This window comes from Cylas formicarius, unplaced genomic scaffold (genome assembly GCF_029955315.1).
Source record: "Cylas formicarius isolate icCylForm1 unplaced genomic scaffold, icCylForm1.1 PGA_scaffold_7__23_contigs__length_41026272, whole genome shotgun sequence".
Lineage (NCBI taxonomy): Eukaryota > Metazoa > Arthropoda > Insecta > Coleoptera > Brentidae > Cylas > Cylas formicarius.
The window spans coordinates 21,617,828-21,643,967 of NW_026844352.1; the positions used below are offsets into that span (position 1 = coordinate 21,617,828).

Below are 26,140 nucleotides of genomic sequence, written 5' to 3' on the forward strand. Positions count from 1 at the left end.
CTACAAATGAAATATTGGACGGTAGTAAAAAATCGGGTTTAACTTAAAGTTTAGTGTTTAATACATCATTGTGAGAGTAGTTTAGCGTTTAAAGGACTTGTGGATTAAAGAGGCTACGTGGACTTCAAGAAACGCCGCTTTATTTTTAAAGCCATTTTTGAACGTGACCACTTATTTTTGCTTTACCAGTGCCAAAAATCGAAAATTATATTTTCACTCCAAATACAAAGGTCGCTGTTTATCTTATTAATAGCTGTATTAATAGCAACAGTTTTCTGAAAAAATATCATAATAACAAAATTGGGAATGAATTCGATTCTATTTTACATTTTAATAAAAATTAAAACAAGGAAAAATCTACGTTCCAAAAAATATCTCATACAACATACAACATACAAACAGATTTGAACATTTTGAATTTAAATTTTTGCTAAAACCATAACAGAAACAGAGGAAAAGAAAAATAATAATAAACTTCATTATACTAAATAATTTTGGTTTAACTAGAAACTTAATCATTTAAATTGCAAATTGTAAGATTTCATGGTCGCTACGGATAACCAGGTCGCAAGATCTATTGATGTTGATCAAACCTGAAAAAATATCCGGGTTATAATAATCTTCCTTAATATTGTTTTCTAAATTATAGATTGGCAATATACAAGCAAATACTCAAATATCACTTTTTTGTGGTAACAAATAGAAAATAGTTTTGGTTAGTTTTGGTTGGTAGTTGGAAATTTTTATAACAGAAACAGAGGAAAAGAAAAATAATAACAAACTTCATTATATTAAATAATTTTGGTTTAACTAGGAATTTCATAATTTAAATTGCAAATTGTAAGATTTCATGGTCACTACGGATAACCAAGTCGCAAAATCTATTGATTTTGATCACATCTGAAAAAAAAATCAGGTTATAATAATCTTCCTTAATTTTGTTTTCTAAATTATAGATTGGCAATATACAAACAAATTTTCAAATATCACCTTTTAGTGGTAACAAATAGAAAATAGTTTTGGTTGGTAGTAACTAGAAATTTCATCATTTAAATTGCAAATTGTAAGATTTCATGGTCGCTACGGATAACCAGGTCGCAAAGTCTATTGATGTTGATCAAATCTGAAAAACAAATATCTTTCTTTCAGTTTTTTTCTAAATTATAGATTGGTAACGTACAAATGAATACTCAATTATTGCATATTTGTGGTAACAAACAGAAAATGGTTGTGGTTAGTTTTGATTTTTAGTTTTGGTTGGAAATTAGAAAGAAACAGAAAAATAAAAAAAATTCATAAACTTCATTATAGTAAACAATTTTGGTTTAACTAGAAATTTTATGATTTAAATTCCAAATTGTAAGATTCCATGGTCGCTACGGTAAATCAGATCAATTTTGAAAAAATTGTGTTATAATTATTATTCCAAATATTTTTTAAAATTAAATATTCGCCATATGCAAACAAATACTCAGTTACAACTTTCTTATGGAAATCAATAGAAAATAGTCTTGGTTAGTTAGATTTCATGAACGCTACGGCTAACCAGTTGGCAAAGGCAATTGATTTTCATCATATCTGAAAATTGTTATAATTATCTTTCTCTAAATCCTTTTTTCTAAGTTACATATTGACCATATACAAACATATACTCAATAATTACCTTTTTGTGGTAGAGAATAGTTTTGGTTGGTAGTTAGAAATTTTTATTGTGGAAACACAGAAGAAGGAAAAAATTTGATAACATTGATTATATTAAATAATTTTGGTTCGAATAGAAATGTCATCATTTACATTTGGAGCAGTATTTGTAATACTTATGACCAAAAGAAGGTTAAACGTATTCCGAAAACAATTTTGCGTTTAACCGTGGGCGTAAAAAATCGACCAAGCGGCAGATAAAAATAGAACCTTAAAGTTTGCCAAACTTCGGCAACGTCCGATTGTTCTTTTTAACTTAAAAATTAATGCATCGAAATGGTGGGTGATACGCCCGAAAATGCTGCATCGGTGGTGGTGGTTTTCGCGCGGGGGCGTTAGCTATGCCCAGGCCGCTGTTGCCTGCCTGTTACGTAAGTACACTAAATTATCCACGTCAAAAGACTACTCTGCAGTCGCATCGAGTGACGTCACTTTAAATGTTGTTATTTATTTGTTTATACCGGATATACCACTAAGGGCAACGAGTGTGTGTGAGACGGAAGGTCTTGGAATTTTCAAGATTTTGAAATGACCGTCAGGTAGCTTAACTGTTATCTTGAATTCCAACCCTCAATGTCTACAAAAATTTGAAGTGAGTACTATCTCAAAGCTGAGACAATTTCAAATCTTTTTTGTTTGATGCAACAAAAATCGAAAGTTTCAGCATGTAACATTTATACAGCACATTTCGTGCAATAAACGTTTTCCATATCACGGACTAGTTAAGTAGGCCATGAACCTTCACAAAACAAGCGATTTAAATCGTCTTGTTACCATGAAAACGTCAACAATAATATTCTAACGTTTGTAGTCACTGAGAATATTTTATTAATACAATTTTCCTTGTGAAAAGTAGAGGGGATTTTTTTAAAGAAATTAGCTCTTGACAAACTCAAAATGCTGGAAGCCAGCAAAGGTAAGTTTTGAGACTAATTTTATGCTAAGTAAAATACTCTAAAAGGCAAATTCTACATTGTTTTGAGTTATATTAATAAAATAGCCCAAAAAAGTGTGTTTGTAATTTATTAAGCAACATGTTACAATTTTAGCATAATTTAGGGATGCTGTTGATACTATGTATTAAAGTAATGTAATGGTATTACGCGTAAGGCACAATCTCGCTCCCACCTGCTCCATTTTATAAAATTAATTTTAGAAAATTCCGATAACACTGTTTGGTTTTAATCAATGTATATTAAATAAATAACTTTCTTTTTGTTAAATTGTTACTTTTGGGACACCCTGTATTATTTTCTTTATTTAATTAAATACAATTATTTTAAAATATTTCTATATTTTGTGTGGTGTTATTAAACCGTTTTCAAGATTTAATTAAAAACTGTTTGTAAATATAGAGTTTTTTGTGGACACCCTGTATAATAATTATATTGTATTAAAGTTTAATGTTCGTAATAATTTTTCCTTTTTATTGATGTTTTTATTAATAATAAGTAAAATTTATTGCCATTTCAAAAAAATCGAATTAGTCAAGCACCTTGAGTTTGCCTGGCCCACTGTGGGGCATACCTTGGACCACATCTATTACGATGATCTGGGAGGACTGGACACCAGTCTACTGCTCCGCAACGCTAGATTTAACGTAAAAAAAATTTCATAAAATCTTTTTGATTGAGTCAAAACAACTGGGTCAATAATGAGGTGAGAGTTTAAAGTGCACATACAATCTACGAAAAAGATTTTTATCAAAACAAAATAAACAATTCACATAATCCTACGAAAACTGCTGGGAATATTGTCAATCCAGTTTCGAATAAGAATACAAATCGACTCATTTGTCTGTCAAAAAGATGAAAATGACTCAGTGGCTTATGTATTCTTCCAGAATGCACCTAACAGGCCTGGAGCAGCTCAGGGAGTCCCCAGAAGTGGAGTCTCACGCCCTGCCTTGACGAGAGCTTGAACTATTAGATTGTTAAAATATTTTAAATAATAAAATGAACATGTAAAGATCATTTGGATATGATATCGTACCCCCGTTTACACAAATACAAGTTTCGGAAATAATTGCCTAACGTATTTTGATTTTTTCTGTAAAATGCTCAATTATACCACAATGTAGCATACATACATCATTTTACCACGTCACAATGTATTCATGTATTTTTGCAAAAATGTACTCAAAAATTAACTGTCGTAGGAAAAGTATAGCATGCAATACGTTTGGTAAACTTTTTTTTCTACTCCCGTCTGTAAAATACCTAGTTACCCACCGATCTAGCGTGCGGGAAGCGTCAATTTACCACGTCAGTTTCGTTTCCCATGAATCCGAGCTGCCTCGGTCATTTCCGGGATTTTACCGCACGGATTTGGGCGCAATCGGATGTTTTCGGAGATATTTCCCACGCTTTGAATTTTGACGTTTGTCAATTCTGACGGTCATGTCAGTGAATGTATTCGTATTGTTCTGCGAAAATGGACCCAAAAACTAACGGTCGTATGCAAGACGTTCGGTAAACTTTTTAACTCACTCGTTTATTAAAAACTCGTGAGTCAAATACCGTTTACCACACTTGTTGCATAATATACAATAAATCACTCACTCGGTCACTAATCAAATGTTGGTGTCTAACTGGTTTTATTAACTATTGACCTATTTAAGCAGTAAAATGTAGAAAAAAATATCAACATTGCCATGACAACAAATTTGGTTTTTATCTTTTAAAAAGCTACGCATCTTGATTTTTGATGCTTATTAAAGTCTCTTGATTTCCAAAATTTTTAATTACTTTAAGTTTGTTAATTGGTTACTGCAATGAAAATTTCTTATTTAAATTCATCGTAATCCACTGCCGAGAAAATGCCAATGTGTTAGGAGGGAATAATAATACAGATTATTTAAATATACGTCTTTTACGACTTAAATATTTTAATAATTATTAAAATTGGTTAGTCTTCAACAATTTATTAGTTTTGACTAGTTGAGTAAACCTTCGTTAAAGCAAACATTAGTGATAATTTTAAATGACTTGAAAACGTGGTGTACAGGTAATTTTGTGCGCTTCAAGCTGTTGTAAAAAAAATAAAAACTAAATTTTATTTTAATTTTTTTACTTATTTTCATATTTTTGGTTGGGATAAAGATATTGAAATGCGGTTTACACTAAGTTGTTATTTGTGGCTATATAATGCCGTAAAAGGGACATTTATTATTTTTTCAGAAAATGATTTTATTGCACGAGAAAGCGCAACCTGGTTTTAAGGCATTCAATAGTAATCACGATTAACTTTAACTGTGGTTAACATTAGAAAATTCCGTTAACAATTTATCTAAGAGGAAAAAATAATCAACTAACAAATAATTCTAGATTTGTTAGTATACAACTCGCTTAATTGGCAAATTGGTAAATTATTTGATTAAATTTAATTTTTAGTTAAATTAAATATAATTAAATTAAATTAATTAATTACATGTAGAAAGTTGGGCGGTTCTCTGAACTCTGGAGTTGATAATTGAAGTTGAGAAACAAATTCTATCTGTTTCGATCCTGTTGAAAAACTTAATTGAACGTTATTAATTCATTAAGTAACAAATTCTTATTAAACTTCATTAAAAAATTGAAATTAAATTTAATACTTCGAGAAGGTTAACGGAGACACAACAGAATATTTAAAAGTATTGGACCGAGTTGGCTGATTTGATTTCCTCCAAGTTTCTGCATTTTCCGCTTTTGGCCTCACTTTTTACATTCGGTAATTTTAATAAACTAGACCGATATTATTTATCCTAACCTTTGAATAAAAGAACAAAAAAATATTGAAAAGATGGTGATAATTACGTACATTAAAAAAAATCGCTTATATCCAAATTGCTCTATAAAAATAAAAGCATATCCGGATATGTTAGGCGCTCGGATGTATTTTCGTTTTTTTAATTTTCGGCGTTGTTAATCTCCCACACTCTCTAATAATATTTAGTTGAGCGTCCTCTATTTTTCAATATATCCCTTAATAACATCTCCCGTGACTGTAAAAACCCATAAGACAAATTAGTGTTTATTTTAAATGTATTAGAGATAAGTTAATTAAATTAAATTCAATCCCCTCCTATTATTTAAAAAAAATAAAAAACACGTAGAAAGTTTGGTTTTTTATTATTGTAATAAATATTCCGTAGTATTTTATTGTCCATCTACTTTGCCGCCATGTTTGTAGCGCAATATTTTCCTAAGCTTTGGATTTTGATCCAACGTTTATATAACAAACTAACCTACCATTTAAAAAAGATTTTTAGCATTTGTTTTGAGGCACCTTGTATATCTCCAAAATATATTAAACCGGTCTTAGTGGTTATAAAATGGCGTATTAACAAATACTAAGAGATTTATAACACCACAACACCATCTGTTTATTATTATTAGTTATAAGCTGCTCGAGGATAATAACCTTTTAACCATGTGCTATTACATATTTTGATTATGGTTACATTTCTGTGCTATTAATATTTGTAGTAATTTTCAAAATATGTGCCGCCAATTTCGGTTACAATTTTAATTTTAATTATTATCTAGTATTATATATTTCATAAAAAGAATAGGATTCTATAACTTAGCTATACTAACTATAAGTTAGGCAATCCATATAATTGTATGTATTCTGAAATACGTTAATATTTTTTATTTTACTGGGCAAAAATGAAGCGAAATACGATGGTCTTTACTGCATCTTTCATCACTCGACAGCAATGTGACATCTTCTATAGCTAGAAATCACATAAAAACTAAGCAGGGAGTTAATGGATCAAGCAACCTCTGAAAACACAAACAAAATTGCCCAAAACCGTTCTCATTTTTGAAAATAAAATACAACTTGGTCCGATATCAACATATAAAATTTTTATATATAAAAACACTTTGTTTACATAATTTTCGTGATATCACGTTACCTCAAATCTTACAACCTGTTCAAAATTCAAAACACCATGTTACAACTTTCCAGTTTGTTAACAAAACTAATATGCTAAATAGCTTAACAAGAGTTTACATAAAAGCAGCACGATGCTCACCAATCAAGCTGCGCATATTTTTTGCATTAAGCTAAGTATTTCGATTATAAGTTCCATAAGAAATTAAAAGACCACTTTTTATTCATAGAATAAAATCTGCCTGCAAACTAGATTTTATTTTCATATAGGCGCTTTAAGAAGAGTGACAGGTTAAAAAACAGAAGAACGCTTCGTTATCACATTTTTTGTGTCTCCTTTTTCTTACCGCATAGCCTTGATGTAAATAGGACGATCTAAAAATATTAAACCAAAAACATAGGAGGTGTGTACAGGGTTGTAATATTTAGGGTGTTTTAGCGGAAAAAAACTGTACCGGGCTGCCAATTAAGAATAACAATAGGGCCTATCTCCAAAAGTCATTGTCGTAAAGACTTACATACCGAGGTTACTCCGTAAGCATTTCTCTAGACTTCTCGGCTATCATCCTCCAAGATTCGTTTCGTCGGTCGGGCACGAATAATTGTATTCCACGTCTTAAAAACATAGAAACGATGAGGAAGAAAATCCTAATCGAACCAAATATCATTTGTTCAATCATTGTCAGTTGGTTTTTGCACATTTAATTTTAAATTTGAAAATTATCAGAAAATATAGAAGAGAATAGGACATAAAATTGTTTAAAATTTTTGTTCATAATCCTGTTTTGAGGAGGAGGAGAATCGACAACGTATCTTAAATCTAAAAATTGCAAAAAATTTAATGAGAGGTAAAAGTGATTCATTTAATCTGCAAGAGAGGAGATTCATGGAATTGTTTCGGCTAAATAAAGGGCTAGTCCTCAATGTATTTAACGAATTGCTCCCACACATGGGAAATAGTAATAGGAATTCAAGAATTCCAAAGCAAACGAGAACTGCTACATATTTTTATTTTCTGCTCTTCGCTATGTATAGTACGTGATCTATCAATCATTGTTTTTGAATGAATATGATAAAAAACTGCCAATCTTTAGCACTTACTTAGTTTTTATGCCAGGCTATGTACGAGGTGTGTTCAAAAAGTATCGCGAATTTTGTGTTTTTTCAAAAATTATTTATTTATTCATGAATATCTATTTTGTCCCCTTCAAAGTAATCCCCATGAGATATTATACACTTGTGCCAACGGATTTTCCAATCTTCCAAGCACTTCAAAAAATCATTTTTTTTTATCTTCTTCAGCTCCTCCTTCGATGCCGTCTTTATCTCGTCAAGAGAAGCGTAACGTCGTCCTTTCATGGGCCTCTTCAGTTTAGGGAACAAGAAAAAGTCACAGGGGGCCAGATCTGGGGAATACGGTGGCTGCGGCATCATTAGTGTGTTGTTTTTGGCCAAAAAGTCGCGCACAAGCAACGATAGGTGAGCAGGGCCGTTATCGTGGTGCAAAAGCCAATTTTTGTTCTTCCAAAAATCCGGGCGTTTCTGGCGGATTGCTTCGCGCAAATTGCGCATAACTTGCAGGTAATATTCCTTATTGACCGTTCTTCCCTGTGGCAAGAACTCATGATGCACCACGCCCCTGCAATCGAAGAAAACTGTCAGCAAAACTTTCACATTCGAACGAACTTGGCGCGCTTTTTTCGGTCTTGGTTCGTGCGGCAGCTTCCATTGAGATGATTGAGCTTTGGTTTCCACGTCATAACCATACTCGTAAACCCACGATTCGTCACCAGTTATGACCCTCTGGAGCAAATTTGGGTCGTCGCGGACAGAGTTTAACATCTCATTAGCAATGTTCACGCGATGCTGTTTTTGGTCACAATTGAGCAATTTTGTTACGAATTTCGCGGCGACCCGTCTCATGCCCAAATCATTGATAAAAATCGAATGGCACGAGGCAATCGATATGTTTAGGTCTTCAGCAACTTCTCTAACGGTGATTCAACGATTGGCCAATACCATTTTCTCCACTTCATTAATTTTTTCGTCTGTTGTTGAAGTGCTCGGACGTCCGGCACGCTCTTTGTCGTTCACATCTTCTCGGCCTTCTGAGAACATTTTGTACCACCGATAAACGTTGCTTCGGTCCAAGGTAGCTTCTCCGTATGCCACAGTCAACATTCGGAATGCATCCGCGCACTTAATTTCGTTTTTCACACAAAATTTGATACAGGTTCTTTGATCCATTTTTTTGAATAGGTAAAAATCGAAGACGATCCAAAACACGTGCAAGCAAAGCAGCTGTCAACAATTAAATGAACATTCAAAATGGCCGAGCTTGTCGGCATAAATGAGAGACATGAGTGCCAACATAACGCCACAAAAAATTCGAAATTCGAATATATGTAACCCGCGAAAATTCAAAATTCGCAATACTTTTTGAACACACCCCGTATTTCGAGGGATATTTTAGTTATATTTGTTTCCTTTAATCTAGCTCAAAGACATATATTGGTTGTTAGGGGATTCAGGATATGAAGTACTGTGGAAAGATGCCTTGGTGTTTTTAAAACTCGATTTAGATGTTATACTCCTGAGAAAGTTGGCAGGATTATTTATGCATCTGCGGTTTTACGGTCAGAAATTGTTAATAGATATTTCAGAACATAAAATAATCAGAACTCATAGTTCGTTGTAGCATTTTTATTATTATTTTTTAATTGCACACAAAAAAAACATTAACTATTTATAAAAAACAATAATTAACACAAAAAATCAAACTGCAATATTACAGAAACAGGAACTAATTTAACGTTTTACATAACAAAATCATTTAAAAAATTATTTTAAATTTTAAAACTCGTTTTTTGAGACAATTTTTAATTACAGATAACTAAAATATAACTAAAAAACAACTAAACAAACAAAAAAACTATATATATTTTGTTAAAAAAAGAAAAATTAGGCTTGAATAATTTCAGGTATACTGAAAATATTCCCTTTGAATTTTTATTTTTTTTATTGATATAGCTATCTTTCGTCCACTAGCAGCCATGCAAGTAATCTAAATCGAATTTCCCAGGACGCCGTCGACAGCCAAAAAAAGACCTTTTTAACAACTCCAAGTTTAACAGAATGCCGTCAGCCAATCTGAAGTTATTGATATTTATTTCCGAAAATGTTCAAACCACATAGCGGAGCAAGGGGAAACTATTGACAATACGATTATGTCTTATGGTATGGATCACCCAGAAATATTTTTAAAGGATATTCTAGTAATTGAAACAGTCCGGGATAAAAAAAATAAGTCAAAAGAATTTATCAAAAATATACTGCAAATTCGGCATCACCCAAATTTTACGGGTAATACCGTACAGCTATGGGGTAATGCCAAACAGAAACAAAATGTAACGAAACTTAATTTTAATATGAACAGAAATCACAAATGTAGCCTTTTGGTGTTGCGACACCACTGAAAGTTTTGTGTATCCATCCCCCACATGCAACACAATTATACCAAATTTTGTATTTACCGATTTCTTCGCACACCAAACACTCTTCTCCTTCATTTTCTTCTGACTCCATATTTTCTAAATCCATATCTAATTTGTCATCGTCACTTAGGTTTTTCTCATTTGTATCATCTACATCTTCACTTCTAGACGAGTTAAACACTTGACCGTTTGTTTTTTGTATGTACTTATCTTTTTTCTGTACTTTTTTTACCTCTTTTTTCTTTTTCTTCTTTTATAATCTTTTTCTTTTGTTTCTCTTCCAATACCCAAAAGCGTAGGGAGGTAAGGATTTCTGATTTTGGTTTTGAGCGTCGTCTTTGTTTTTTTGGAAAAGGTATAATTTCAATAGATGAATTATTATAAATATTACGAAATACACCAGGATTAATAAGAAAAATCCCAGCCTTTTCAAAACCCTTTATGGCTTTTTCTGCAGTAGAGACTGAAATATAGGATTTGGTAAATATACTGTTAATATCAGTCACCAAAATCCCTTTTTAGGGAAGAATAAAAATTCAAGTCCAGTGGCTGAATATGATGGGGCGTGTGTGGAGGTCTTGACAACATGTGAATTTCATTGTCCTTACAAAATTCGTAGATTTGTAATGATTATAATGATTGTTTTTGTAGTGTTATTTGTTTTGCAAAAATGTTTCAACCAAATGAGCAATACATCATCCGTCATTCAAGAACCTGGTGCCATCCTCATTCTAGGGTAAATAAATAAAGGTGAGGTAAATGAACCACTCGCACTCATACAACAACACACCTTAATGTTTTTCCTCTTTCCCCACTAGTTATAGCTCCAATTTGCTTTTGCCCTTTTTTGCAATGACTCGAGGCGGTCTGTTAACGGTTGTGATTCCCGTTTCATCGACGTTGAATATGCGAGTTGGAGAAAACTTATTTCTGACCATCAAGTTCTGCAGATTTTTAAAAAATCTGTCGATTTTTTCTTCGTTAATGCTGGAATTCTATTGTCTCTTCTGGTTTTCTAGAGCTGAGCCTATCTATAAAATCCAGTCTAATCTCGATTAAATTTGTGAGGTATAGATAATAATTCAGCATATGAAAAAGCAGCACTTCTCAATTGAATTGGTGTAAGACCATAAAACATGTGGGATAATCCTAACAAATGATCAGAAACCTCCTGCTCTTGTTCTTCAGAGAATATGGTTGGCTTGTAGCATCTTCCCTTTACAACTCTTTCGTAAAACTCTCAGGCCGCAACCATTTTGAAAAGCATATATTGCAGACAGCACATTCTCGTCAGTCCAAGAACAACTGATAGTTATTCTTTTATGTTTTCTCCGCATCTAAGGTAAACAAAATAACGTGACTAGTTGTATTTAATCCAATCAAATAACTTTATTGTGCACGAAGATTCATGCAGGCTAATGCCTAACAACTGTTCGCCATTTCTCGATTTTTGTAGATAAGAATTTATAAAAAATATTAATATTTGAAAAAATTATTATACGGATGGTTAGATAAGACCTAGATATTGGTTGTTAATTTTCAATAAAATATTAAGTTTCGTTATTAATTTACAACACTATTTTTGGTTGTCAATAGATGTCAACACAACAAAAACAGATCGTCCATGTTTGAATGCGGCATCTTCTCAAAATATGTCGAAATGTTATTAAATTTTCATTCAAAAAAGAAGTTAAGGTATTGAAAAGCAGTGCAGAATTTGGTGTTTTTGTTCTTTAAACCCTGTAGGTACGAAGCCATTTCTACATGTATTTTTTCGCGGTGCATTCATCGGTGCAAAGCGTTAGTTTTCACAAACTCATAGGGTTTTCAATTGAAATAACTTTGAGATGCTAAATATAGCACAAGAAACCTCTAAATGGAAAAAATGTTCAAGAAGCACTTCCTATAGACAGTAGTTGACAATGATAGGTAGTAGAATGAATGTTATACATATAATAAATATTAAGTTATTACTGTGAAACAATACCCTGTCCAATACAGACAAGTTCGGCGCACACGCAACATCTGAGGGTAAACTGTTCCAATAATCGAAAGTCCTGTTACTTATAAAATGCAGGCGATGAGAAGCCCTGAATTGTTCCTTTCTTATTCTAAATGGATGAAGTAGGCGTTCATCATTGCCTAAGACCACAAAGGACACGTCAAACTTATACCTATACAAACCTATACATTGAATGAGATTCCCATGCTGGCAGACTAAATATTTTGAGTCCGTCTTCGGAAGGTGTATGTCTAAGTTGAAATGGTCAGCGCGTAACTGCTCGTTGCATTCTTTTCAGAACATCACAGTCACGCAATAGCCATGGCTTCCAGACTGGAGAAGCAAATTCCAGGATGGTGCGAATGTAACTGGTAAAAAGTCTGCAAGCGATAGCAGGACTAGGATTTTTAAAAGTCTTTTTTAACAAAAACAACGCGCAGTTTGCTTTCTTTGCAATATTTGATACATGTGCAGATCACGAAAGATCATTAGTTACTGTCACACCTGAGAATCGACACTTGACACAAAGTTTCCATTGATATATAATAGTTCAAACCGGGATTGTTCTTGACAACATGCAGCACAGACCACTTTTGAGCATTCAGCGGCAATAGCCAAGTGGAACACCACTTGGAAATAGTATTCAAGTCTCTCTGCAATACGTCCGCGTGTGTGTGTTCAAATAATTTAGTGTCATCAGCATAAGCGCGCACATGAGAATCAATGCTGGAGAGCAAATCCACGGTATACGCTAAGATTGCACTGGTCCCAGCACCGATCCCTGGAGAACACCACTAGGCAAGTTTTGTGTAACAAGCGTCGATGTGGCACTTTGTCGAAAGCTTTGCTGAGGTCGAGGTAAATAATATCCACCGGGTCACCTGAGTCAAGAGATAATGTCCAGTGATTCAAGGATGTCAATGCGATGTAGGTATTGTTGTATTTGCGGATAACCACTGGGTCGGGAGTCTGGCAGAGTCCGAATATTTTCTCAAAATAATATAAAAAAAGTCCGGGAGCAGAATATTCTTTTAACTCAGAACGAGTTTTTTTCACTTCCTCTTGGTCAAAGTGAATGTCTTCTAACAAATCTAGATTTATAGGACCCTCAAATAAAAATTTCAAGTTTCTACAAATATTCGTTACGGTCCATCTCAGGCAAGACCTACTTAATACAGAATAAACATCTGTTGCGATGGGTTTTGCTACGGTAATGCGTAGGTCTGTAGTTAAGGTGCTATAAAATACTTAAAACGTCAAAGCAATAAATGCACTATATTTTTGGTCGCACAATACCTACGTGCAAAATTTCCCATCATTAATTTTAAATAATTTAAATATTATCGAAACTGGCTCGAAAATTTAGTCTGTAAATATGTTGTCTTTTCATCGCCATTTATTTAACTTAAAAATATATTAAAATAAAAAAGGGAAGGGTAAGGTAACCGGTCTTAGATATCAAAAACCATAAATCCAAATCAGACATATTTATAAATAAAAAAATCATCGGCAATTTTCTGAAAGGTCGAGAATTGAAAAAAGATATTTCGACAATAGAGACCATAAAATGTCAATCAGTTTTGCTCTATTTAAAGAGTTTAAATATATTTTAGCAACACCCTTAAGAATATTAATTTAATCGATTCTTGGCCGATTAATTACAATAAAACCGGAATTTCAAATAAGCTCGTGTTCGAAAGAATATAATCAATAAAACAAAGGAAACAAACACCCACGTTGTAATTTTCCCTAGCGATCTGGCGACCTACACAAACGAATTTTATGGTGTTTTCTGAGCCAATAGGTTGTTTTAGCCGTGGGCAGATAAACCCCCGTATCCAGCAAAATTTAACACAAATTTCAAGATGTGACCTTGAAGAGAATCTAAAACCAACACGGCTAAGATATTAAAATGGAACATTGACGTTTTCAAAGCCTATGTAAAACCGTAAGCATTTACCAGTCAAACAAAAATTTATCCGATAAAAGAAAAGCTCGTGTGCATTTACTATTAAATATAAATTTAATTGAAAAGCACCTCCGGATAAATTTGTATATACGCTAATTGCGAATACATGTTTTCAAATTATTTATGAAAATTTAATAATATTTATTTGCAACGTAAATGAATTACATTGAAATTTTAAACATGTCTTTGCGATCGTGATGGCCAAATGCGTACAAATTTTTCATATTTTCATTTCGCAGAGAAGCGATTTGTAGTTTAACAAATTGGACAGTTAATGGAATAAACTGGTCTCGGTTGATAATTTTGTGCCTAACATGAGTAGGAAACATATTTAGAACACACTTTTGTTTCTTGACCTCAAATACGTAAAATATTTGGCCTTTTGGATGTATTTAATTAGTTTACACCTGAACAAAATGCCCTTCTGTATAATTATTGGTGTATAAAGTAAGTTTGGACTTTTTAATACAACTGTTGATGGCTAGCAGTATCTACTGCTCGAGAAAGAAGGTTTGACAAGTATAATACCACCAAAAATATACTGCCTATTTTGTGTTCGTCTGGCTTTTTGTGAACTCTCACTTTGCACGTAGGTATTGTAGGAACAAAAATATAGTGTATTCATTGCTTTGACGTTTTAAGTATTAGTATAAAAACCATCCCAACATATGTTGCCTGAGATGGAATGTAACGAATATTTGTAGACACTTGAGATTTTTATTTGAAACGTAAATGGATCGTTTTAAATTTGATTAAGCATTGATACAGCGGGCTATTTTCGAATAAGTAGAACCGACAATTTTAACATCAAGTGATATGTATCGTTCTTAAGAGTTTAATCTTGGCTGGCTGCTTTCACTGGATAGTTCAAAAGGTAAGGGTAAGTATCTGTACTCTATTTATCTTACAGGTAAGTTTGAAAATAATCTTTTTTGTCTTGTGTGCCTGTCGATTAACAATATTCTTATTCTTGTATTTTTGTGTCTTCTACTTAGTTCTTATTAGAATCTTACAATTAAACAAAGTTCCTGTTTTTTAACACCTTAAAATGTAGAGACCGTGCAATGAACCAGATGTTCCCGTGTTAAAAGAAGACATGGAAAACAACGCAGAATTTGAAGACGAAGTGGAGATGGTAGTCGAGCCTAAGACAATTTAGAAGACGAACTACCTCAGGAAACAAATTCTTTTGAATGTTTACGATTTTAAAATAAATTCAGAAGGGAAAGTAGGAGCACCAATAAAAACAAGTGACACGACCACAAGTTCCGAAGTCAACTGTAAGAAAAATTGTTGCAAATGGGATAGTCAAGAGGAAAGTGGGAAAAGATGGTACTTGGCGAGTTTTTAAAGAGCAGACGCAGATCTAATTACGCTTATAATCTACGACGCTTATAAAGTGAATACTGTTTTAACCCTAGAAGAACTGTATGAAGAAAATGGATTTTCAATTCCACACAATTAATAAACGTCAAGCGCAACTAGGTGACGACAGTAGCGATAGTGACGAATTTTTAAGTGACTCATTTTGTATGTTAATCATGATATTATGTAGAAATGTAATGAAATAGAACGTAATAAATTGTTACTTTGTACTAATTTTTTTATGTACATATTTCAAGAATTGCTCTGCGAAAAAGACTGAAAAAATGCTTATATCTCGCTTGTTAGTGTAGGTAGATAAAATGCAGTCCTGGAATGGTTACGGGTAAGGGTCTGCTCGACAGAGCTGCGGTTTTGGAGTAATAAGCAGTAGGCAAAGTTAATCACATGGTCGGTTGTAAAAGCTCTATATTTCTGGTCCAAGTATAGCTCATGGCTCAACAGTCAAGTAAACCTTCCGACGTAAATGAAAATTATGGATATCAGTTCAGAAACAGATTGTGTTATACAGGCCAGACGGTGTTTTAAAATTAAGAATTTAATTGAAAAAAACTGCGGCATGAAGCTTAAACATGATGAACTTGGCAACCAGATGTTTTTAGGGTATCTCTGCATTTAACTCCATATATTATTGAACTGAAATGACTTTTACATGATGAAAATCCATTTGACATAATTAAATTAGAATAAAAAATGTTGTCAAAACAGCTGTCATAAAGTAATTAATAACTGTGAAAATCTGAACATTTTTTGTTCTAATTTAATTGTGCCATATATTATTCCATTTCAATCTTCTGAATGCAATATTTTTCAACACTATTATTAAATGATTAAATTAAAGCACTAGACTATCACGCAGCATTTTTGTAATATCCTGTATCAAATTGTTTCGTTGACCGCAGAGCAACTTCAATATTCCTCCGAACATGGCCAGTTTGTTAGTCGTTTTAAGATTTTAATTAAATAATAATGATGGTCTCTGCAGGTCTGCTTCCTTAAAAGAATAGTAACCGTAATGAATTACTTGTTGAGCACTGTCACTCAGAACTGAGTAGATAAGCCGACGAGATTCATCACTCATACCTCCAAAATATAAAATGGCGAATGAAGTATCGTGATACTGAAATGTCTTAATAAAATAGTTCAAGAAGACTCAAATGTTAGCCCTCTTTTAGGGATCCTTCTTCGCTTCCAACGTTTAAAACGATTGGTTTCTTCCTTTCCCTGGTGGTATTTTGATATCTGTCGACCAGTATGGTCTAGAGAATCTAGGGAACAGGAACTAGTAATATTTTCATCCTGCCATACTTTTTCCCCTTTTTTCCACGTCCTAACAATATAATAAATATTTTTGTCATTCAAAGCAATTTCTTCACTGTCAAGTAAAAGAACCTTGCGATTATGCTTTTCAAAGACAAAATTCATCTTCTTTAAGGTCTCCCATAGTAGTTTCCTATTTTTACTTGTTCTAGCTCCACTAAAATTATGGTTAGGGTGGGTTTTTCCTAATTAAAATTGAAAATATCGTTGTTATGTGTATGTTCACCTGTAATTTGTGTCATTCACTTATTGATTATAATGCTATGAAATGTTACTGAACGATTTGTAGTGTAAAAAAGCAAATAAAGGACATTATTGTTTTTTTTAACTCTGGTTACAGGTTATCAGGAATGCGTCAGCTGCGGGGCAGCAAGACTACGTCCTCAATTAAGTTCGTTTTCAGGTCCGGTACAGCTTCCATCCTGGATATGATCAATGGGACAACTTCCACTCCCTCCATATTTTTGGATCTTCTCAGCCTTCTTAGAGTCGACATTGTGTGTGTTGGGGATGGATATATCAACTAAATATGCGGTATTTGTCTCCTTATCAATAACTGTCAAGTCTAGTCGATTATGCCTGATTTCCTTATCTGTGATTATTGATTGATTGCATTTATAGTGACGTCCTCATTCAGGGGGAGAGGGGCGTCCGATGTGTGTTTTGCGCTTACTATTGTTACCGTCTGGCATTTACTTAGTCCGTGCGTCATACCTATGTCATTGCTGGATTTGTGCACTAATTTTAGAAGATTTTCTAAGTGATTTTTGATTGACGCATATAATTCCAGGTCGTCCATGTAGAGGAGATGGTTGAACATATGTGTTCCATCGTTAGTTTTAAGTGCAAAGCCGTAACTCGTGGTTTTCAATAATGATAGAGGATTTAGCACCAGGCAACACCAGAAAGCACTAAAGCTATCTCCTTGGAAGATACCCTTTCTTATGTTTACGGTTGGTGTTTGTTTTCCGGTGTTACCACGGTCAAAGGTAAGTATAGTACTCCAGTGTTTCAATGGGCGGGGGTAAAATTTTGGTGATTTTAGGGTCGATATGGTATATCTTCAGAACTTCCAACAACCAACCGTGTGGAATGGAGTCAAAAGTCTTCTGACAGTCTTATATTATTCTTCTGTATTATTATTATTGTTATTATTATTATTATTATTAACACGGCTGCTGAGAGATTGTCAATAAATTTGGATGCGGCATTTTTCTTAATGTATGTTCAGATCCCATTAAATCTTCAGGCAAAAAGGAATTAAGTGCCTGGATATCGCTGTTCAGAATGAATGACACCAATTGCAGGGTAGTGCGTGAAATATAGAGGCTTGCGCGAAAATATCATATACGGGGTATTCGGAAATTCAGTTCGCTAAAGTGGTAAATAACGGTAGTAAATCATGTAACAAAAATTTCGTCAAAATTCGTTTTTTAATTTTGTTTTAAACGCAGTGAGCTTAATTCTCACTGGAATAAGCTAGTACAAAATAAAAGTGTTTCAGAAATCTGTCACTAGAGGGCACTTTTTACCTAGAACTCTTTTTCTATTTGCCCTGTATTTTATTTATTTAGACTGATATTGCAAAATAAAACAGATTACCTTAAGCAGAATCACAAATCCTCAAAAATTGTTACCTTGTTTTAATTCGATGACTGTTATCGTTTAGCCACAAATCGACTTTTTTATTCTCGGCTCTATTTTTACGTGTAAATCTGATTTTACCTAACAGGTGAATGAAATTTGAAAAAGCCATTGTCACAATCCGTTAAAAATTAGTTTCTATTAAAAGAGCTTAATATCCAAATGCTACTGCGATGGCCCGTCAGGAATATTCAAATACTGAATATCGCGATATGCATTTTTGCTACGGAGGAGCAAATGGAAATGCACATCAAGCACGACGGCTTTATATCGAGGCTTATCCCAATAGAAACGTTCCATCTGCTAAGACATTCAGCAACATAGACAGAGGACTTGGTGAAAGAGGATCATTCAAAATTGGTAGTATGAATAAAGGGAGGTCAAGGTATAAAAGAACCGGTCCAAGAGAAGAAAGAGTACTTGAAAGCTGACCCGTCAACGAGTACGAGCCCTTTCATGGACAAAGGGTTCGAGTACTATATGAGAGTGATGAGCAATTGAGAGTAATTTTATGCAATCGAATTTCAGGAAAAATTCAAAAATTAGCCGCAATTCTTAAATGTCATTTTGTTCACTGGCGAGACTGCATTCAGGCGTGATGGCATAGTAAATTTTCGGAATATGCATCAGAACATTGAAACACACATGCAAAAATTGAAGGAAAATATCAGCGCTCGTTTTCTTTAAATGTAGGGGCAGAGATTATAGGATATAATCTTATAGGACCTCATTTCTTTAACGGATCGCTTAATGGGGAAATGTAACTGCAATTTCTCCAAGAGGAACTACCACCTTTGCTCGAAGAGGTAAGGTCTGTTCATAGATATGAGAAAGTGAGCAATTCCTTTTGAATGGGATTATCCAAGGGTGGTCATTAACATACAATGCAACAAGATTATTACCTAAAGTTTCGGAATTTAAATTCAGGTAAAATTGTGGACCGTAGTAGAAAATAATTTTATACCTACCTGTGTTTAATATTCTTTGGTTTGGTATAGTACTTGGTTTCAGTATATTAGTATTCATTCTTATTTCATGTGTAATACAGCGTGTGTTGAATCGTGTGCGAATTATGCAAAATATGTGCGAGTCTAGTGTATCCAAATGTAGAAATGTAGAAAACACTATTCTATTGAGACTAAGGAAGTTATAAACAATGTTTATTTGACTCTCATTGAATGTGGTGCGAGCAAGCAAGCATCTTTAGAAGAAACGGCCACATTGACGAAAATAATCCCATTTCAGCGAGGAAAAAAAGAAGCGATGTTGACATTTTCTCGAGTGTATATGAAAGTGATCAAGATATAATACGGCGTAAAATTTACCAGTTATACGAGGAACAAAGTGTGCATACATTAGATATCTTAATTAAGAGGCTTGAAAAAGATGAAACCGGTGTTAAATGTGGCAGAACTACCTTATGGAATTGTATTCAACATATAGGTTTTAGATTCAAAAAAATTGACAAAAGGCAAGTTTTAATGAAATCTTTTAGAATTCAGAAATGGCGACTGGAATATCTAGAAAAAATTAGGATTTACAGAAACAACGAAGGCCAATTATTTACTTGGATGAAACCTGGTTCGACACTTTTGATACCCCGGAAAAGGGTTGGGTTGACTCAACTGGTTGGATTCCAAATGGACTTTCTCTGTCTGCGAAAAATATTAAAGATTCTTCTCTGGATTACCATGAAGACACCAGCGCTGATTTATTTGAAAGTTGGTTTAAAAACAAACTAGTTCCAGACATTCCTCCTAATAGCGTAATTGTAATGGACAATGCAAGTTATCACAGTAGATAGTTGACTAAAACCCTTTCCTCATGTGACACAAAAGCAACAATCCAAAACTACATGTATAATAACGACATTTATTTTCACGAAGATTATATCAAAAAGCAATTAATTGAGGTTCTACAAATCTTGAACCTACAAAAGGAATGTGATAATTATGCAAAAAATCTAGAGCATACAGTTACCACTGTATATTTAATCCCATTGAACATGTTTGGCACCAACTAAAATCTTCCATTTGTCGTAACAGTGTTTTTCCCCGTGTTAACTCCAATGTCCTCAAACTTATGAAAACCGAAGTTTTTAACATTCCTCCACAAAGTTGGTCAAATTGTGTTAAACATATAGAAAAAGCAGAACAATCGTATATCCATATTGCAAATAATATAGAACAAATAATAATTAGAACAGGCGATGATAGCGATAGTGATACTGATATATTATGTGAATAACTTTAAGTAATTTAAGTAGGCAATAAAAATAATTTGTAATTTTATTTTAGATTTAAACATAAATACATACATAAATAAATAAATATTGTTTAGTATCTTTCCTAACAAAACCTCAAATAATTAAATTCTAAGCAAAGTACGGACCTGTTCGGCCATGTTTCATTCTTATAGCTTGCCCGAGTCTTTCCTTTATTCGTATCAGTTAGTCACTTTCTTATATCTATGAACAGACTTTACCCTTGCAGTGGAGACAAAACATGTGGTTAATGCAAGATGGCGCTCCACCGCATTTTACATGTGCTTTGCGAAGATTTACCAGACCTTATTCCGATGGACTTCCTTTTTTCGGCGCACTTAAAGTCTTTAGTGTACGAAACACTTATAACAGAAACGGATATCATTGATCTACGACAAAAAAATAATAAACGGTTGCGAAATCGTTAGAAATAGGTTAGGCGTATTTGTTCGTGTTTGACAGCATTTTTTAAAATGTATAAAAAAATGTTTAGAAATGAACGTTGGGTATTTTGAAAATGAATTGTAATTAGCGTTGTAAACTGTTTAATTCCCGATTATTATTAACAATTTTTTTTTCACTTTTTTAATTTGTAGGATACTGTTTTGAAAAATTTAGTGTATCAGTATCACCTTTCTGTAAATTAGAAGTGCGGGGTATTCGGACCGAGATAAAAAAAAGGCGACTTTAAAATTTCTAGGTAAAGCGCCCTCTAGTGACAAATTTCTGAAACACCATTATTCGTAACTATGACTTTTACTAAATCAGGGCGGTGTCTAAAATACCAGCTTATTTCGTTGAGAGTTAAGCCCACTGCTTTAATAATAAAATTTAAAAAAAATGAATTTTGACAGGCTATAACTCGAAAAATATTACGATTTCGAATTTTGAGATTTTTCGCTAACTGTGTGTCATTCCAGACATATATGTAGATATAAAAAACATCAGCAGCTTATTTTAGTAAAACTTTTTCTATTAATTTCTTAAATTTTGAACGAAGAATTTTCAGAACTTTAAGCGAAAATGCGATTAAATTTTGCTCCATTGCCGCAAATACGTACACAGGTTCAACAAACTGCGTTCGTGGCGTTTTGAACAAACAGCCTTATTTATTGGCAAATGCCCAGATCCAAGTCGCTTTTCCGTAAACATCCATATTTCGGACATAAAATATTTTCTGACATTTCGCGCGTCGGCTGACTTGGTAAATACTGAATAAGTAATAATTTAATTCAAACAGGACACGGAGCAGCGATTTACTACGCAGTTCCCTCTTTCGTGACCATGTATTCGATTTTATCGCAATCATCGGACGAATGTAAATGTTATTTTGTAATCTTTTTAACTTTAGGTCGAACGCACCTATAGACTGCTAGTACTTATTGGTTATTTGGAATGAGAAATCAACCTTTGTGTTGGGGTATTTTTAAAACACTGAACGAAAAAAGAAAGAGAAAGAAATTTATTTTGTTTTTAAGAACTATAATTTAGCCGGAGCCATAAGTTATATAACTTTACTGGTTTCTTAGGAAGTTTTACTAAATTTTGAACTTCTCTAGTTTGTACTTTTTTTGACAAAAGTTTTTGATGCTTTTTTGTAAAAGAATAAGCTCACATGTAGAAAAAGAAAAAGGAGAAAAAAATATGAGTTACTTGTAAAATTTAAAATATTATTAAAATATTAAAATGATTTAAGGTTAAATGTTAAATTTATAGGGTTCTTATGGCTTCTTGAAAAGTAATATATTTTGAAATACATATCTTCAGATTATATTTTAAAAGGATACCGTGTGGAATATAGATGATGTATATCTTTGACCTAGCATAGCTATCCTCTAATAATTCAGATAAACAAATAGTATTTTCTTACTTATGGTATGTTAAAATACCAATTGCATAACCTTTTGAAATGCCCACGTGAACACTTATTATTGAATTAATTTAATGAGATGCTAGGTGTCTTAAAATGACGAAGTGCATTTAAATTAATTAATTTTACTTGATGAAAATCCATTTATCAAAATAAATAAGAACTAAAAGTTCAGATTTTCACGAAATTATATATTATGACATGACAATTGTTTCGACAACACCATGATAAAGACACGGTGTTGTCAAAACCATTGTCATGTCATAATATATAATTTCGTGAAAATCTGAACTTTTAGTTCTTATTTATTTTGCATTTTATGTTGTTGATTTTGCAACGAGCCCATCTCCATAATTCGCTATTCTATCACATGGAGGGCGCAATCGAAAATTTTGAAATCTAAAATGAATTTAATATTACTGCCTTTCTGTGGCATGCTTTGATTTATCTTCATCCCAGTCCTTCTTCTTGTCTTATTACTTTTTTTTAGAACCTGAAGTGTTTCTTCGACATGATTCTTTTGTTTTTTCTTTCTTTTTATGTAGGACAAAAAAATCAGTGATCGTTCACTATCGGAGAACTTTGCAACATATTCAAACTCAGAATCTCGTTTTGTGTTTGCGAACAAAATTTGAAACACCTGTAGTTTTTCTGTGTGTTTTATAAAACAAAAATTAGATTATTTTTACATTTGCAAATAATAAATCTCATCTCTCCCACATACTCTGGGTTAGATAGTGATGGGCAAGATGGTCAGAAGGTGAACCCTCTTGAACGTTTTTTTTTTTGCTTCCGCATGGACAACACCAATTGTGTACAATCTTCCGTCATACATATGCTATTCAATTAATCTTTTTTGCCATTTTCGCAAGTTATTCTTTCGACTCAGTATCTGAATCATTATTCTTCCGCGTCTGCTTCCAAAACCTTACCTTGCAAGACTTCTTTGTTTGCGCTTTTCCACTGTTGGTTCTTTTCCTTCCTTTCGACACATTCCCTTTTTTGTTGGAGAATTAAATTCATCTTCTTCTTGTGTCTCAGTTGTGCCAATTGATACTTGATGAATCAGTAATCTTAGAGGAACTTGGTTGTGGACAACTTGTACCTTGAATTTGAGAATTTTCGTCAAAATTGCAAATAGCACGCGAATTGAAGGGGAAAGTTCAAGTTGCAGTGGGAGCCGTGGCCAATTAATGTGACAATAGCTCTGCCCTCGGGTCTTCTTATCAAAAATTAATCTCTCAACCAGCCAACAATGACAGAGATTTCACCGGATGTAACATTAACAACATTTCTGGAAACCTTAACAGCCAAGATATGTCCAGGTTTATTGTTACATTGTTCATAGTCCCGAGTCATCAACGATTTGTTTACTAAATCAAACTTAACAAATGTATCCTGCATTAGGTCACAATATTTGGAAATATTTTCTCTATTCACAATTAGTGAAGGATTACAATCTAAGAAGAGGTTGAGCCAATTTCTACCAGTCATTTCTTTTGTTTATAAACCATTTCCGAACTTCCATAAACCGTATTTCTGGAGGGTAAGAATATGTTTAACCACTTTCTTCCCACACTCCCGTCCTAGCCAAGACAACAGCCCCAATGGTTTCCTCGTAAGGCATTGCTGGCTATTTCTCTTTTGAGTGTAGGAATCTTCAAGACCTTTGCTGTTCATTCTTTGTCGTTTGTAAATTCACATAGTTCGCATAGTTCCCCATTTTTCCTCCCTTCCCATTTAATATGGGGTGACCTAACCAATATTATTTTAAGGTCGTATTGGACTATACTACTTCGCTTCAGAATTATTAACATGTTTTTCTTGCCTTCGGTTGAAATTTGTCGGTTCTCTTTAGTGTCGAAACGTACACTGCTTCTCCAGGAATGACATGATATACATATACGGCAAGAAGAGCAACTGGTCAAAGTGAACGCATTTCCTGCGTTTTTTAGCAGCACACAAAGTCGTAGTTGTACATACACTTCCTTTGAAAGCTTTATCTTTATGTTTCCGTCTCAATAGCTGGCTGTTGTTTCATATGAACGTCGCATTTTCTATACTTCGCAAATAAGTTTTTCAATGTAAGCCTCTTTGTACAGAAAATATGGTTTTCTCGAATTTAATCCTTTCCGTATCGAGCACCGGTAGGAGCTTGTGCTTTGTAACACCGACTGTCGAGTCGGTGCGAAATAAAACGTGCTGCAACTTTTTTATCGGCCCGATTTCTTAGAAGCTCATGCGCGTTACTGAATTGCCTAGTACGTTTTGCATTTCAACCTACAAATTTAATACTGGTCGCTTGCACAACTTCCGTTCAAGGGAAGTCGCTGTGAAAGTGAATTAAACCCAAGAAATTAACATTAATAGTTTAACAGGAGGGGCGCGGGAATTAGAAATAGGGACAAAAGAGAGAAACGAGAAGTGTTAAGAAAGAAAGAGAAGAGTTAGTTAGCGAGAGTTGCAAATAGTGTTGGACTTATCAATTGATCGTAGTAAAAAACTCTTTTTGTGCTGTTTATGTAATGAACATCGGCACGATATGTTTACATGAAGAAATGGTGGCCATTGTAAATTAATTATCTTAGAGAGCACGCCACTGAATCATAGAAATTGTTTAAGCCTATGGGAAACTGTCTGCTTCCGCTCAATCCCGTAGCCCTACACAACAATTTTGAACTTTATGTATCCTTATAAATTGTATTGTGATAAAATTAAAGCTTCGCATAAAACAGATTTAGTTTTTTTTCTCACAATGAATGACGATGCGAACATTATAATTTTAATATTGGAAATGTCTCCTTTAGATATAAATTAATGAGTTCTTTCAATTTTAAATTTTCGTCAGTGATAAAAAAGGAGGTGGTATAAAGCTGGGTATCGTCAGCTTATAAATGATAAATAAAGACAATAAATAAATGAAGAAAACTTACCTAATTAAAACTGTATATGCCGCATAAAAGTGAACTATGTCTGACAAACAGTTGTCGTAAACCAGCCTCTGATACCTGTTAGTTAAAAACTGGTGAGAGGACAGCCTCTTCAAAGCCAAAATCGCTGTTCTGGCAGAACAATAAGTGCAAAATTTTTGGAAATTGAGTTAAGTCCATCTTTAATCCTTAAATATAAATACTTTGTTGAATACTGTTTAAACTGATCCATATTTAACTTACTAATACAACATTTTCAAAGTCACAATTATACTTATACTTATAATATAATAAACTTATACTTATAATACTAAAATTTCATTTTCGTTTTTTTGCTTCTCCTAAAAAATCATGCTTTTTATTAAGGTATTATGATGACTCATATAAAATGCATATTTACACCTACCGCAAAGGGTCTTCAAAAATTCAAGTATCCATTTTGTTATTCCATTACCGCACCAATTAAGTGGTTGCCATGGATGTGCCAATTTTTAAATGGTTACCAATATCTTTCGCACTGCATTTTGCTTATCGCTTTAATATTATAATTCTGGTACTTTTGTTTGCTAACTTTTCTATTTACTATAATGAACATGATAATGACACGGTATCGTGGTATACTTTGTCTCAAAGTATATCACCTGACCAATTGATATTCTAAGACAGAGTATCGGGGACAGACT

The 26,140-nt window shown here is 33.3% G+C and overlaps 1 long non-coding RNA gene across 4 annotated transcripts; it reads right to left on the reverse strand.

The window, feature by feature from the left end:
• On the reverse strand, positions 1 to 25,924 carry LOC132704728 (uncharacterized). Of its 4 annotated transcripts, none has more exons than XR_009619311.1 (5): positions 25,864 to 25,924; positions 25,701 to 25,798; positions 25,461 to 25,645; positions 7,105 to 7,197; positions 1 to 593 (listed from the first exon to the last, which is right to left on the reverse strand). It is a non-coding gene; the product is annotated as an uncharacterized LOC132704728 (long non-coding RNA). The 4 variants fall into 4 exon arrangements; XR_009619314.1 differs by lacking the exon at positions 1 to 593 and adding an exon at positions 1,031 to 1,123; XR_009619313.1 differs by lacking the exon at positions 7,105 to 7,197.
• Between the last annotated feature and the right edge of the window lie 216 nt (positions 25,925 to 26,140).